Source organism: Pan paniscus, chromosome 4 (genome assembly GCF_029289425.2).
Source record: "Pan paniscus chromosome 4, NHGRI_mPanPan1-v2.0_pri, whole genome shotgun sequence".
NCBI lineage: Eukaryota > Metazoa > Chordata > Mammalia > Primates > Hominidae > Pan > Pan paniscus.
Genome location: NC_073253.2, coordinates 149,847,083 through 149,864,414, shown reverse-complemented (window position 1 = coordinate 149,864,414; position 17,332 = coordinate 149,847,083).

Here is a 17,332-nt window from a genome sequence, read left to right as displayed (position 1 = left end):
GTCCCCCAGCAGGTGAAGGGATACAGACCGCATGTCCTGCAATGGGGCACTCTTTAGCACAGCAAAGCCATGAGCTACTGGTGACCCGACAGCGACAACATGGAGAAATCTCAAAAGCATTATGCCAAGTGGACGAAGCCTTCCCCGAGAGGGCACATGCTGTGTGATTTCATTTACGATATTCTACAAAAGGGAAATCTACACTACAGGGACAGGAAACAGTTCAGTGGTTGCCTGGGGCTGGGTGTGGGGGCAGGAGATTAATTGCAAAGGGGAATGAAGGAACCTTCCGGACAACGGAAATGTTCCAGACTTCACTGTAGCAGTGGTTACATGGCCAAATAATTTTCCAAAGCTCATTCAACTGTGCTATTTTCTGGGTGCATTTGATTGTATGTAAATTATACTGCAATACAGTTGATTTTTAAAAAAATGATGATTTACCCATACAAGGAAAGTTCTGAATTTGTCAAAAGGAGTTTACTACATCTCTAGGCACTAATATGGAAAGATGTCCTTGTTTTTTTTTTGTTGTTTTTTTTTTGTTTTTTGTAATTAAAAGAAAAACACACATTAGGTTGTTAAATGAAAAATAAAGGCAGTTTGTGTGATGACACTGGTGACGTTGCCATTTATCAAGAGTTCACTGAGCTGGGTGTAGGTCCATGAAGTGCCCGGCATGTGTAATTTTCTTTACTCTCGACAATATCCATGCGAGGTTTTACAGACGAGAAAACTGAGGCTCAGAGAGATTAAGTAATGTGTCTGGGTTTGAAGCTGAGGAGCCACATGACTGGGACCTGGGACACACTAGGAGCCACCACACTGTGCTCTATATGATTCCAATTCATTAATTAATTGACCATGTTAATCCATGTGTAGAAAGTAATCTGGAGAAATGACCCCACACCAGGCCTGGGGATTATGTCTGAAGGCAGATTTATAGGCACTTTCACTTTCCATACCGTCTATTTTTGTTATGTTCTAATTAATTGTAATATGCCTGAATTGCCTTTGTAATCAGAGAAAGCAATACAGATTAAAAAAAAAAAGAAAAGTATTTTAAAAAGTCTCTGTCCTTTATCTCTTTTGCTCAGGGGCTGGGCACCCTCTCTTCACAGCTTCCTCTCCCAAACGGGGACACATGCCTGTCGGGAGCCCCAAGTCCCACTGATAAAGGCCTGAGCCAAGTCCCTTATCAGGCCTGAGCAGGCCCTGCAGTCCCGTCCATCTGGTCCCCCCAGAGAGGGTGGGCCCTGTCCCAGGAATCAGCAGGCTCCAGGGCCCCAGAGATAAGAGGAGCTGCAGGCGGTGGGTGGGAGGCAGTAGGACCAGCAGGGTCAGGGTCTGCAGCAGAGCGATTTATGGACCTGGCTCTGTCTGCCGTGTGGTCCTAGGCACATGTCAGCCCCTCTCTGGTCCTCAGGTTCTTCTGGGATTTCTTGATTCCAGCCTGGTCCTCTTTTAGGAAGTAACCTGGGGATTCCCCAGGGTATGGGGAGGCAGCAAGATGAATGAGATGTCCTTGGACCCCAGATCCAATCCCAAGTGGATGTGTGGAGACCCAAACACACCCTTATGGCCCTAAACATATTCACACACACCTGCCTGGGCATGCACAGGTCTGCAGGCCCCAAGGCCAAGCTGGGCCACTCCTGGTCAGGCCAAGGCTGTTTACATGTCCAAAGGTTGGATGCCACCTGCCAGGAAGGCCTCAGCTGGTGAGAATCTGCAGCTTTGTCCCCAGGACACAGATAACATGTTCCTGGGGGCAGGACCGGCAGCCCCAGGAGAGGTGGGGCAAGAACACCCAGGTTGCCCTCTCTGGGAAAACCCTTGCCAGCCTCACTGCTGTGGGTCCTACCTGGCGCCTCTGGGCCCTGCCTGGGGTGCTTCTGCATCCCTTGTGGGTCTAGGAGTGCCCCCAACCCCCCCATGCCAGTTAGTTTGGTTTTCCTGACCTTATCCTGGGTCTGCACTGCCCACTATGCCATGCTTTTTATGCCAATGGGTGCTTCCACGTCCCTAAGCCTCAGTTTCCTCATCTGTAAAATGGGGAAAATCATAGCTCCTACCTGATAGGGACAGTGAGGAATCAATGAGCTAAGGTGTGGCATGGTGTCAGGGGAGTAGAAGGGACCCTCCACACCCCCTGGCAGTGGGCCAGTCCTTCCCCATCCACGCTGCCCCACAGGATGAATCATGCACAATTCTCATGTCAGTGAAAGCACAGAAGTAACTTAGGGGGCTTCTAGTCAGATTGTGATGATGGGGCTTGCACAGTAAAACCTTAAAAGTGGCAATGTGTGTGTGCCCCAGGCACAGACAGAGGGGGGTACACTCAGCTGGGATCTCTGCCGGGAAAGGACCTGAGACATTTTCTTCACTCGTCTCTCCCCCTAGAGACTGTCTTGGCCATGCAGACTCTTTTTTTTTTTTTTTTTTTTTCCTGAGATGGAGTAAAACTTTGTTACCCAGGCTGGAGTAAAGTGGCCAGATCTCAGCTCACTGCAACCTCCACCTCCTGGGTTCAAGCGATTCTCTTGCCTCAGACTCCCGAGTAGCTGGGATTGCAGGTGTGTGCCACCACGTCCAGCTAATTTTTGTATTTTTAGTAGAGAGGGGGTTTCAGCATGTTGCCCAGGCTGGTCTTGAACTCCTGACTTCAGGTGATCTACCTGCCTCGGCCTCCCAGAGTGCTGGGATTATAGGCATGAGCCATGGCACCCAGCCTGGCCATGCAAACTCTTTTTTTTTTTTTTTTTTTTTGGAGACAGAGTCTCGCTCTGTTGCCCAGGCTGGAGTGCGATGGCGTGATCTCGGCTCACTGCAATCTCCACCTTCCGGGCTCAAGTGATTCTCCTGCCTCAGCCTCCTGGGTAACTGGGATTACAGGTACGTGCCACCATGCCTGGCTAATTTTCATATTTTTAGTAGAGACAGGGTTTCACCATGTTGGTCAGGCTAGTCTCAAACTCCTGACCTCGTGATCCTCCTGCCTCGGCCTCCCAAAGTGCTGGGATTATAGGCGTGAGCCACCTCACCTGGACTTTTTTTTTTGAGATGGAGTCTTGTCCTGTCACCCAGGCTGCAGTGCAATGGCACGATCTCGGCTCACTGCAACCTCTGCCTGCTGGGTTCAAGCAATTGTCCTGCCTCAGCCTCCTAAGTAGCTGGAACTACAGGCACATGCCACCATGCCCAGCTAATTTTTTGTATTTTTAGTAGAGATGGGGTTTCACCATGCTGGCCAGGCTGGTCTCGAACTCCTGACCTTGTGATCTGCCTGCCTTGGCCTCTGAGAGTTCTGGGATTACAGGTGTGAGCCACTGTGCCCGGCCCCATGCAAACTCTTGACTGATCACCTGCAAGGAAGAGTGAAGCTCATTTTGTTTTAAGGTAGCTTAGTCTATTACTAAATTGTTTACTAAAACTTTTTTCATATTATTAATAAATTAGCAAAGAAAAAAAAAAAGAACATTGATAACCTCCAGGGTTGGCCAAGCCATGAAGAAACAGGCTCTGTCTGGCACCATGGGTGGGATGAAAATGGGCACAACCCACCTGTGAGTGACCAGCATCTTTACCAACCCCAGCTACACACACCCCACAACCCAGGGGTCACACGCCTGGGAGTCTACTGACAGAAACACCATCACAGTGACATCTGTTTGTGGATATTTCTGGAAGCATTTTTCTTTGTTTTTTGGTAAAAGCAAAAAATTAGAAGTAATTCAGATGACTAGCCACAGAGGGTTTATTACCTAGACATTTTGTGATCCACCCACACTATAGAATACTGTACAGATGCCAAAAAGAATGGATTCCTTGGAAATGTTTCTAAGATTCACTGGCAGGTGAAAGAAGAAAATTAAAGAATAAAATGGGCCAGGCGCAGTGGCTCACGCCTGTAATCCCAGCACTTCGGGAGGCCGAGGCAGGTGGATCACTTGAGGTCAGGAGTTTGAGACCAGCCTGGCCAACATGGTGAAGCCCTGTCTCTACGAAAAAAATACAAAAATTAGCTGGGTGTGGTAGCTCGCCTGTAATTCCAGCTACTCGGGAGGCTGAGGTGCGAGAATCGCTTGAACCTGGGAGATGGAGGTTGCAGAGATGGCGCCATTGCACTCCAGCCTGGGCAACAGAGTGAGACTCTGTCTCAAAAAAAAAAGAATAATATATATGATCAGAATTCTAAAAACACACACAAACAAAATTACTCCCATTACTCCCCTTTTCTCTAAAAATATCTATACAGCAACTCAGGTATATTGGCATAGAAAACTTTTAGAAGTATTCATACCACACGTTTAACTTAATTCATGTCATTTTCTAGCTGGGTGGCCCTTAGGAAGTCATACCTCTCAGCCCCAGTCTCCGCCTTTGTAAATTGATAATAGCAAATCTCACATATGGTTGTGACGAGAATATAACTAGTTCTTGTAAATCACTTGGCACATAAATACTTAGTAAAAGAACGCAGGAGGCCTGGCGTGGTGGCTCACGCCTGTAATCCCAGCACTTTGGGAGGCCGAGGCAGGCGGATCACCTGAGGTCGGAGGTTTGAGTTCAAGACCAACCTGGCCAACATGGAGAAACACTGTCTCCACTAAAACTACAAAAAAAAAAAAAAAAAAAATTAGCCAGGCGTGGTGGCGCATGCCTGTAATCCCAGCTTTTCGGGAGGCTGAGGCAGGAGAATCGCTTGAACCCTGCGGGGCGTTAAGTTGTGGTGAGACGAGATGGCGCCATTGCACTCCAGCCTGGGCAACAAGAGTGAAATTTCGTCTCAAAAATAAAAAGTAAAAATAAAAAAGAATGCAGGAATACAATTTCATCTAAATAAGCAAATTAATTTTCAGGAATACATTTTCAGCTAAGCGCAAAGGCTGGCTCGTCTGCCTGTCTTTGCTGCCACCTAGTGGTAACAGGTAGGAAAGCGCATATTGGAAGGCTTGCTTTTTTTTCTTTCTTTATTTATGACACAATTTATTCAAGGCCTACAATGTATCCGGCACACACCACGCCTGCACCTTCTCAGTTTTCTTATCTGAAGAATGGGGGTAATAAATGAACTGACTCCATAAGTTTGTGAGGATAAAATGCAATAATGCATGTAAAGAATTTAACATTGGCTGTAACACAAAAGAATGCTCTAGAAATGGTAATTATTGGTGTTTACACATACATAATTTAATTTAGGAAATCAGTATTATACCCATTTTTCTGTGTGAGAAATTTGAGGCTCAGAGAAATCAAAGTAACTTGCCTAAGGCTACTGAGCTAACTAGAGGAGGGTCTGAGATTACAATCTAGGTCTGGGCAACATAGCCAGAGAAAAAGAAAAAAGAAAAAAATACAAAAAAGAAAAAAATAGCCGTGTGTGGTGGTGCACATCTGTAGTCCCAGCTACTTGGGAGGCTGAGGCGGGAGGACCGCTCGAGCCCAGGAGGTTGAGGCTGCTGTAAGCCAAGATTTTGTCACTGCACTTCAACCTAGGCGCAGAGCAAGATCTCATCTCAAAACAAACAAACAAAAAGGAATCTAGGTCTGTCCTGGGGCTGCCTCATCACCCTTAAGATACCATCTCACATGACCTCCTGAAAAGGAGTTGGTTTTTGGATTCCACAGACCAAAAGCATTTAAAAATATCCAGATGTATTGGTTATCTATTGCTGCATAATGAATTACCCCAAAACCCAGTGGGCACAGATTCACTGGCTCCTCCACTGCAGGTATCTCACAGGTGCTATTCAGGGTGTTGGCCACACAGGGTGGGGTCAGGGCACACTTGTTACATGTGAGTGCCTCCTGAAATTTTACATGCTGCGCCTTAAGGTTCCTTAAGTAGCCTTAAGGTTCAACTGGGGAACCACCTGCTTCCAGCTTACCTGGCTGTTGGCAGGACTCAGTTCCTCCAGGGCTGTTGGATTGAGGCCCTCAGTACCCCTAGCTGTTGGTCAGAGGTCACCAGCTCCTTACTACATCATTGGCTGAACTTTTTTTTTTTTTTTTCGAGACGGAGTTTTGCTCTGTCGCCCAGGCTGGAGTGCAATGGCTCGATCTCAGCTCACTGCAACCTCTGCCACCTGGGTTCAAGCGATTCTCCTGCCTCAGCCTCCCGAATAGCTGGGATTACAGGTGCCAGGCACCATGCCCGGGTAATTTTTGTATTTTCAGTAGAGATGGGGTTTCACTATGTTGGCCAGGCTGGTCTCGAAACCCTGACCTCATGATCCGCCCGCTTCGGCCTCCCAAAGTGCTGAGATTACAGGCGTGAGCCACCGCGCCCGGCCTGGCTGCTTTTTCAGTGTGGCGGTTTGTTTCATCAAAGTGTGCAAGCCAAGAAGAGCAAAAGTCAGCTGGCAAGATGGAAGTCACAGTCATTGCTAATCTAATCACAGAAGTCATTATTGTGACATTCTGTTTCTTAGAAGCAAGTCACCAGCCCCAGCCACTCTGGAGGGGAGGGGATCATACAAAGGCTTGAATATCAGGAGGAGGGGACTGCGGAAGGCCATTCTAGAGCCTTCCTGTCACACTGGAGTTGCCTGTCAACTTTTAATTTTGCTAAATAACATTTATTTACTTATCTATTTTTTTTTTTTTTGAAACAGAGTCAAACTCCGTAACCCAGCCTTGAGTGCAGTGGTGCGATCTCATCTCGGCTCACTGCAACCTCTGTCTCCCGGGTTCAAGCAATTCTCCTGCCTTGGGTTCCCGAGTAGCTGGGGCTACAGGTGAGCACCGGCCCGCCCGCCTAATTTTTGTATTTTTAATAGAGACGGGGTTTCACTATGTTGGCCAGGCTGGTCTCCTGGCCGCAGGTGATCCGCCCACCTCCCAAAGTGCTAGGATTACCTGGGGCGTGAGCCACTGCGCCAGGCTGATCCACTGCACCCGGTAACCCAAGAACATTTAGAAAATCAACTCCCGGCCAGGCACAGTGGCCCAGGGCTGTAATCCCAGCACTTTGGGAGGCCGAGGCTGGGGGATTGCTTGAGCCCAGGAGTTCGAGACCAGTCTGGGCAATATAGAGAAACCTCGTCTCAATTCAAAATAAATAAATAAGAAAAAAGGAAACTCCCAGCCCTGGTTACCGTCATTTCATAAAAGAAATGGACATTTTAACAACTAGATACAAACAGGAAATTTCAGAATAAAGGCTAGTCCCTTGTGGTTGAGTAAATGCAGCTCTATTAGAAGCTTCCACATTGCTCTGAGATTTCTCACCGTGCAGCATTCTGGTGCCTAGACTAGCCCTGGGAACCTCCAGGGGCCTGCACACCCGCCAGGGGAAAGAGAGAGGAGGACATGGGTAGGGCCTGCCTGAGACCACACAGTGCCCAGCACTTCAAAAAAAAAACGGCTGGCTGAATGAATAGTAAACGTACAACCTCATGTGGAAGTGTCTCACTTATCTTCAGCTTCTAGAGGAGGAAACCGGGCCCCGTAAGGCTAAATGGCGGGTCTCAAAGTTTTAGGGATGGAAAGGGGATTAATATTTGCAGGGTGCTTTGCCAGCCACCACAGCCCCAGTGCCATTTTAGCACCCTGCAAACAAAGTCCTGAGAGGGCAAGCAAGCTGCTGACGGGGACTCGAGCGGCTGTGGGAAAAGGGACCTGCGGTGGTTCAGGAAAGCAGCCTTAAGTGACCGAGCCTGGACGCGCCAGGCACAGTGTGGGAAGAGTGCCGTTCAATCCTCCGCGTAACCCTGGCGGGGCCGGGCTAAGAAGCGCTTACCCAAGCGCAGGAGACAGGAGCTGAGCACAGCGTCGGGAGCTTGCGAGATCACCTGGCTGGGATGAGGTCATCTAAGGTTTAAGAGCGCGGTCGTCTGAGTCTAAAGTCCAGCTCTTTATCTCTGCCGCCGGGGATCCTGGGGCGTAGTGTAAAGGAGGCGGGTGGCTAGGGTCACGTGGCTGATCACCCCAAGAGAAGTCAACCCCAGGCGGGCGGTTACGACGCTCATGCTCCTTAGTGGTCTTCATTTCCGTCATGAGGGGCCGGAGGTGACGGTGCAGCAGGCGGGAGCCAGGGTAAACTTCACCCAGGTGGCCCCAATGCGAAGGCAGCGAGGCCCTACAGAAAATGGCCAAGGCCGCCTCAGACGCAAAGCTGCTCTCCCTTTCTCTTTGCTGCCCCATTCTCCCAGTTCCTCCTCAGCCCGGGCCTCCGGGAGCCTTCTGCTGGAAGAGATGTGCTTTCTTTTTTTAGTTTCTTGAGTTTTTTTAGAGACGAGGTCTCGCTCTTCTGCCGCCCAGGTTGGAGTGCAGTGGGGCGAACATGGCTCACTGCAGCCTCCAGCTCCTGGGCTCCAGCAATCCTCCCGCCTGGGACCAAAGGAGCGCGCCACGGGGCGGGGGCCGCTGTGCGCTTTCTTACTTTGCCCTTTTCATCGCATATTCGGTTGTTCACCCGCGACTTCCTTTCCCGAGGAGCGACGGCGGCGGGGGCTTCTCTCTGCAACCACCACCGGCCCAGAGGAGAGCCCTTGACCAAGGACATCACGAGTACGAAATGACCAAATTTGTTCAGTATTGACTGTAGCTAGGAGTATCCTACTCTTAAATAACCCACATGCAAAATCCTAAGGCGGAAGCTACCTTCATCCCTGTTTACAAAACAAACAAACAAAAAACAAAAAAACCCAGGAACCAAAAGATTGAGCAAGGTGTCCAAACCACACAGTTGGTATTTGGTGTCACGTTGGAAGGAGGAAAGGCCACAATTAAAAATTGTTATTCCGGCCGGGTGTGGTGGCTCACACCTGTAATCCCAGCACTTTGGGAGGCTGAGGCAGGTAGATCATCTAAGATCGGGAGTTCGAGACCAGCCTGACCAACATGGTGAAACCCCGTTTCTACTAAAAATACAAAAATTAGCTGGGTGTGGTGGCGCATGCCTGTAATCCCAGCTACTTGGGAGGCTGAGGCAGGAGAATCGCTACAACCCAGGAGGCGGAGGTTCTGGTGAACCGAGATCGTGCCATTGCACTCCAGCCTGGGAAACAAGAGCGAAACTCCATCTCAAAAAAAAAACAAACCCAAAATTTGTTATTCCTGCATTCAAGGCATTGTGCTAACACTTTTCTTTTTTTTTTGCAACGAAGTTTCGCTCTTGTTGCCCAGTCTGGAGTGCAGTGGCGCGATCTCTGCTCACTGCAACCTCTGCCTCCCAGGTTCAAGTGATTCTCCTGCCTCAGCCTCCTGAGTAGCTGGGATTACAGGTGCCGGCCACCATGCCCGGCTAATTTTTGTGTATTTAGTAGAGACGGGGTTTCACCATGTTGACCAGGCTGGTCTTGAACTTCTGACCTCAGTTGATCCACCTGCCTCGGCCTCCCAAAGTGCTGGGATTACAGGCGTGAGCCACCATGCCCGGTTTGTGCTAACACTTTTCTAGGCATTATCTCACTTAATTACCAGCAGAGGGTGAGTGCTTTAACTCTTTAGAGGAAGCTTAGAGAGGTTGACAGGCCTGCCCAGGCTTATTAGCTGGAGTGTGGATGGACCCACAGCTGACCCTCCTCAGCAGAGCACTCCAGTACCTGCAAAACTGTGGGCAGATGTCTGCGATTCTGAGATCGATTGGGAGTTGGGGTCCGGCTTTTCTTTTCTTTCTTTTTTTTTTGAGTTGTAGTTTCACTCTTGTTGCCCAGGCTGGAGTGCAGTGACAGTGATCTCAGCTAACTGCAGCCTCCACCTCCCCAGCTCAAGTGATTCTCCTGCCTCAACCTCCTGAGTAGCTGGGACTACAGGTGACCACCACCATGCCTGGCTAATTTTTTGTATTTTTAGTAGAGACGGGGTTTCACCATGTTGTCCAGGCTGGTCTCGAACTCCCAACCTCAGGTGATCCGCCCGCCTTGGCCTCCCAAAGTTCTAGGATTACAGGCATGAGCCACTGTGGCCTGCCTGGGGTTTGGCTTTTCAAATCTCAGTAGGTAGGTTGGTTTTTGTTTTTTTTTTTCCCTTTGGTGTGCTGTGGGTTGAGGATGTGGGCACTCGACTCAGTCAGCCTGATTTGGGATCCTGGCAGTGCCACATTCTGGCTGTGGGCCAAGGGGCAGGTCACTCAGCCTCTTTCAGACTCAGTTTCCTCATGTGCAAAATGGGAGTAGTACTGGTACCTGCCTCATAGGGCCTGTGAGAGAAATGCGTGGAGTCACTTAGCACTGAGCCTGGCTCCTAGCAAAAGCTAAAAATACGCAATTGTTGCTCTTAATTATTCTTACAGCCTATAAAACAGCTTTGTGTGCATTATTTGATTTGATTCTCACAATAGCATTGAGAGGATGTACAGGAGCAGATTTATCTCTGTTTTTTTTTTTTTTTTTTTTAACACAAAGTGACCAAAGTTCAGAGAGGATGAGAGGCCTGGTCTAAGTCACAGGGCCATGACCTCAAGTTTAGGGAGGCTGGTTCCTCTCACCACTGCATTCTCTAAAATACTGTCCAAGGGAAATATAAAGGCAATCACAAATGTAATTTTAAATATTCTAATAACCACATTAGGAATCATAAAAGCAAACAAGTGAAAGTAATTTTAATAAGATATTTCATCTACTATATAAAAATATTACATTTTAACATGTAATCAATATAAAATCATTACTTTTAGGGAAAAGAAAGAGAGGTCAGACTGCTGCTGTATCTATGTAGAAAAGGAAAACATAAGAGATTCTATTTTGACCTGTACCTTAAACAACTGCTTTGCTGAGATGTTGTTAATTTGTAACATTGCCCCACCACTTTGCCCCAGCCATTTTGCCCCAACCTTGAGCTCACAAAAACATGTGTTGTATGGAATCAAGGTTTAAGGGATCTAGGGCTGTGCAGGATGTGCCTTGTTAACAAAATGTTTACAAGCAGTATGCTTGGTAAAAGTCATCGCCATTCTCTAGTCTCAATAAACCAGGGGCACAATGCACTGTGAAAAGCCACAGGGACCTCTGCCCTGAAAAGCTGGGTATGGTCCAACGTTTCTCCCCATGTGATAGTCTGAAATATGGCCTCGTGGGATGAGAAAGACCTGACCGTCCCCCAGCCCGACACCTGTAAAAAGTCTGTGCTGAGGTGGATTAGTAAAAGAGGAAAGCCTCTTGCACTGGAGATAGAGGAAGGCCACTGTCTCCTGCCTGCCCCTGGGAACTGAATGTCTCGGTATAAAACCTGATTGTACATTTGTTCAATTCTGAGATGGGAGAAAAACCACCCTATGGTGGGAGGCAAGACATGTTGGCAGCAATGCTGCCTTGTTATTCTTTACTCCACTGAGATGTTTGGGCAGAGAGAAACATAAATCTGGCCTACGTGCACATCCAGGCATAGTACCTCTCCTTGAACTTAATTATGACATAGATTCTTTTGCTCACATGTTTTTTTGCTGACCTTCTCCTTATTATCACCCTGCTCTCCTACCACATTCCTTTGGCTAAAATAATGAAAATAATAATCAATAAAAACTGAGGGAACTCAAAGACCAGTGCTGGTGCAGGCCCTCCGTATGCTGAGTGTCGGTCTCCTGGGCCCACTGTTGTTTCTCTATACTTTGCCTCTGTGTCTTATTTCTTTTCTCAGTCTCTTGTCCCACCTGGTGAGATATACCCACAGGTGTGGACGGGCGGGCCACCCCTTCATCTGGCGCCCAATCTGGGGCCTTTCTCTAGGGTGAAGGTATGCTAAGAACGTGAGCATTGAGGACAGCTGATGAGAGATTCCCAAGTACGTCCACGGTCAACCTTGCGGTAAGCTTGTGTGCTCGGAGGAATCCAGGGTAACAATGGGGCAAGCTGAAAGTAAATATGCCTCTTATCTCAGCTTCATTAAAATTATCTTAAGAAGAGGGGGAGTTAAAGCTTCTACAGAAAATCTAATTACGCTATTTCAAACAATAGAACAATTCTGTCCATGGTTTCCAGAACAGGGAACTTTATATTTAAAAGATTGGGAAAAAATTGGCAAAGAATTAAAACAAGCAAGTAGGGAAGGTAAAATCATCCCACTTACAGTATGGAATGACTGGGCCATTATTAAAGCAACTTTAGAACCGTTTCAAATAGAAGAAGATAGTGTTTCAGTTTCTGATGCCCCTGAGAGCTGTGTAATAGATTGTGAAGAAGAGGCAGGAACAGAGTTCAAGAAAGGAATGGAAAGTTCACATTGTAAAAATGTAGCAGAGTCTGTAATGGCTCGGTCAACGCAAAATTGTTGACTATAATCAATTATAGGAGGTAATATATCCTGAATCATCAAAATTGGCAGAAGGAGGTCCAGAATTATTTGGGTCATCAGAGTTTAAACCACGACGGCCATCAACTCCTCCTCCTGCGGTTCAGATGCCTGTGACATTACAACCTCAAATGCAGGTTAGACAAGTACAAACTGCAAGAGAATATCAAGTAGAAAAGGATAGAGTCTCTATCCCGGCAATGCCAATCCAGACACAGTATCCACAATATCAGCTGGTAGAAAATAAAACCCAACCACTGGTAGTTTATCAATACTGGCCGCCAGTCAAATTTCAGTATCAGCTGCTTCCAGAGGTTCAGTATAGATCTCAGGCGGGGTGTCCTGTCCCAAATAGCAGGGCACTATATCAGCAACCCACAGCGATGGCGTTTGATCCTACAGCACCAGCTAGTGGACAAGATAGTACACTGCATAAAACCATTAGCCAGAAAACAGGGAGATCTTGAGGCATGGCAGTACCCGGTAATTTTACAACCGATACTGGCTGGGAAAGGGAGTCAAGCAGGAGCCTCTGTCCAAACTGAGATTAGATATGAATCTTTCACCCTGAAAATGTTAAAAGATATGAAGGAAGGAGTTAAACAATATGGACCCAACTCTCCTTATATGAGAACATTATTAGATTCCATTGCTCATGGAAATAGACTTATTCCTTATGATTGGGAAATTTTGGCTAAGTCTTCCCTTTCACCCTCTCAGTTTCTACAATTTAAAACCTGGTGGATTGTTGGAGTACAAGAACAGGTAAGGAAAAATCAGGCTACTTATCCTGCTGTTAATATAGATGCAGACCAATTGCTAGGAACAGGTCCAAATTGGAGCACTATTAACCAACAATCAGTAATGCAGAATAAGGCTATTGAACAACTAAAGACTATTTGCCTCAGGGCTTGGGAAAAAAATTCAGGACCCAGGAACCTCCTGCCGTTCTTTTAGTTCAATCAGACAAGGCTCTAGGAGCCATATCCAGACTTCGTGGCAAGGTTGCAAGATGCCACTCAAAAATCTATTGCAGATGATAACGCCTGAAAAGTTGTTGTAGAAATAATGGCTTATCAAAATACAAATCCAGAATGTCAATCAGCCATAAAGCCATTAAGAGAAAATGTTCCAGCAGGAGTTGATGTAATTACAGAATATGTGAAGGCTTGTGATGGGATTGGAGGAGCTATGCATAAGGCAATGCTATTGGCTCAAGCAATTACGGGGGTTGCTTTAGGAGGACAAGTTAGAACATTTGGGGGGAAATGTTATAATTGTGGTCAAATCGGTCATCTAAAAAAGAATTGCCCAGTCTTAAATAAACCGAGTAAAAATAAAGAGCCACCTGGCCTGTGTCCATAATGTGAAAGAGGAAAACACTGGGCTAAGGAATGTTGTTCTAAATTTGATAAAAATGGGCAACCATTGTCGGGAAATGGGAAGAAGGGCCAGCCTCAGGCCCCGCGACAAAGTGGGGTGTTCCTGATTCAGCCATTTGTTCCTCAGGGTTTTCAGGGACAACAACCCCCACAGCAAATACCACCATTTCAGGGAATCAGCCAATTACAACAATACAACAGTTCTCCCCCACCACAGCAGGCAGCACAGCAGTAGATTTGTGTTCTACTCAAAGGGTTTCTTTACCCCCTGGATAGCCCCCGCAAAAGATTCCTACAGGGGTATATGGCACACTGCCAGAAGGGACGGTAGGCCTTATTTTAGGAAGATCAAGTCTAAATTTGAAGGGAGTCCAAATTCATACTGGGGTAATTGATTCAGATTATAAAGGGGTAATTCAGTTAGTGATTAACTCCACTGTTCCCTGGAGTGCCAATCCAGGTGATAGAATTGCTCAATTATTGCTTTGCCTTATATTAAAATTGGGGATAGCAAAACAGAAAGAACAAGAGGGTTTAGAAGTACCAACCCTGCTGGAAAATCTGTTTATTGGAGTAGTCAGTTCTCAGAGAATAGATCTGTGTGTACAGTCACTATTCAGGGAAAGCAGTTTGAAAGATTAGTGGATACTGGGGCTGATGTTTCTATCATTGCCTTAAATCAGTGGCCAAAAAATTGGCCTAAACAAAAGTCTGTTACAGGACTTGTTGGTGTGGGCGCCACCTCAGAAGTGTATCGAAGTGCCATGATTTTACATTGTCTAGGACCTAATAATCAAGAGAGTACAGTTCAGCCTATGATTACTTCTATTCCAATTAATTTATGGGGCCGAGACTTGTTTCAAGAGTGGCATGCAGAGATTACTATTCCAGTCTCCCTATACAGCCCCACAAGTCAAAAAATCATGACTAAAATGGGATATCTCCCTGGCAAAGGACTAGGAAAGAATGGAGAAGGCATTAAAGTCCCAATTAAGGCTAAGGAAAATCCAGAAAGAAAAGGAATAGAGTATCCTTTTTAGGAGTGGCCACTGTAGAGCCTTCAAAACCCATTCCATTAACTTGGAAAACAGAAAAGCCTGTATGGGTAAATCAGTGGCCACTACCAAAACAAAAGCTGGAGGCTTTACACTTATTGACAAAGGAACAATTAGAAAAGGGACATAATGAGCCTTCATTTTCGCCTTGGAATTCTCCTGTGTTTGTAATTCAGAAAAAATCAGGCAGATGGCGCATGCTAACTGACTTAAGAGCTGTTAATGCAGTAATTCAACCCATGGGGCCTCTCCAACTCGGGCTGCCCTCTCTGGCCATGATTCCCAAAGATTGGCCTTTAATTATAATTGATCTAAAGGATTGCCTTTTTTACCATTCCTCTGGCAAAACAGGATTTTGAAAAATTTGCTTTTACTATACCAGCCATAAATAGTAAAGAACAAGCCACCAGGTTTCAGTGGAAAGTGTTGCCTCAGGGAATGCTTAATAGTCCAACTATTTGTCAGACTTTTGTAGCTCAGGTTCTTCAACCAGTTAGAAACAAGTTTTCAGACTGTTATATCATTCATTATGTTGATGATATTTTGTGTGGTACACAAATGAGAGACAAATTAATTGACTGTTACACATATGTAGTACAGGCTACAAAGGATGTTGAGACAGCCCTAATCAAATATAGTATGGATGATCAGTTAAATCAGCTGTTTAATTTGTTACAACAAACTGTAAGAAAAAGAAATTTCCCATTTTATATTACTCATATTCAAGCACACACTAATTTACCAGGACCTTTAACTAAAGCAAATGAACAAGCTGACTTGCTACTATCATCTGCGTTTATGGAAGCACAAGAACTTCATGCCCTGACTCATGTAAATGCAACAGGATTAAAAAATAAATTTGATATCACATGGAAACAGTCAGTGTCGAGTCCTACACCTACCCACTCAGGAGGCGGGAATTAATCCCAGAGATTTATGTCCTAATGCATTATGGCAAATGGATGTCACACATGTACCTTCACTTGGAAAATTGTCATTTGTCCATGTGACAGTTGATACTTATTCACATTTCATATGGGCAACCTGCCAGACAGGAGAAAGTACTCCTCATGTTAAAAGACATTTATTATCTTGTTTTGCTGCCATGGGAGTTCCAGAAAAAAATTAAAACAGATAATGGGCCAGGATACTATAGTAAAGCATTTCAAAAATTCTTAAATAAGTGGAAAATTACACATACAACAGGAATCCCTTATAATTCCCAAGGACAGGCCATAATAGAAAGAACTAATAGAACACTCAAAGCTCAATTGGTTAAACAAAAAAAAAAAGAAAAAAGAAAGTAAGGAGCATAACACTCCCCAGATGCAACTTAATCTAGCACTCTTTAAATTTTTTAGACATTTATAAAAATCAGACCACTACTTCTGCAGAGCAACATTTTACTGGTAAAAAAAACAGCCCATATGAGGGAAAACTGATTTGGTGGAAAGACATTAAAAATAAGACATGGGAAATAGGTAAGGTGATAACATGGGGGACAGGTTTTGCTTGTGTTTCACAAGGAGAAAATCAGCTTCCTGTTTGGATACCCACTAAACATTTAAAGTTTTGTAATGAACCCATCTGAGATGCAAAGAAAAGTGCCTCCACAGAGACAGAAAACCTGCAATCGAGCATCATTGACTCGCCAGGTGAACAAAATGGTGATATCAGAAGAACAGATGAAGTTGCCATCCACCAAGAAAGCGGAGCAGCCGACCTGGGCCCAACAAAAGAAGCTGACACAGTTAACTGAAAAAAGCCTGAAAAACACAAGGGTAACAAAAACTCCAGAGAATATGCTGCTTCCAGCTTTAATGATTGTATCAACGGTGGTAAGTCTCCCTATGTCTGCAGGAGCAGCTGCAGCTAATTATACTTACTGGGCCTATGTGCCTTTCCCACCCCTAATTCCGGCAGTCACTTGGATAGATAATCCTATTGAAGTATATGTTAATAATAGTGCATGAGTACCAGGCCCCACAGATGACCATGGCCCTGTCCAACCTAAAGAAGAAGAAATGATGATAAACATTTCCATTGGGTATCATTATCCTCCTATTTGCCTGGGGAAAGCACCAGGATGCTTAAGGCCTACAACCCAAAAATTGGTTGGTAGAAGTACCTACTGTCAGTGCCACCAGTAAATTTACTTATTACATGGTAAGTGGAATGTCACTCGGGTCACAAATGAATAATTTACAGGACTCTTCTTATCAAAGATCATTAAAATTTAAGCCTAAAGAAAAAACTTGCCCCAAGGAAATTCCCAAAGAATCAAAAGACCCAAAAGTCTTAGTTTGGGAAGAATGTGTGGCTGATACTGCGGTGGTATTACAAAACAATAAATTTGGAACTATTATAGACTGGGCCCCTTGAGGACAATTATAGTATGATTGTATGGGCTAGACTCACTCATATTCACAGGCTCCATCTGTCTGGCCCACTAATCCGGCCTATGATAGTGATTTGACTGAAAGGCTAGACAAGGTTTATAGAAGGTTAGAATCACCCTATCCATGGAAATGGGGTGAAAAGGGAATTTCATCACCCCAACCAAAGTTAGTTAGTCTTGTTACTGGTCCTGAACACCCAAAATTATGGAAGCTCACTGTGGCCTCGCACCGCATTAGAATTTGGTCTGGAAATCAAGTTATG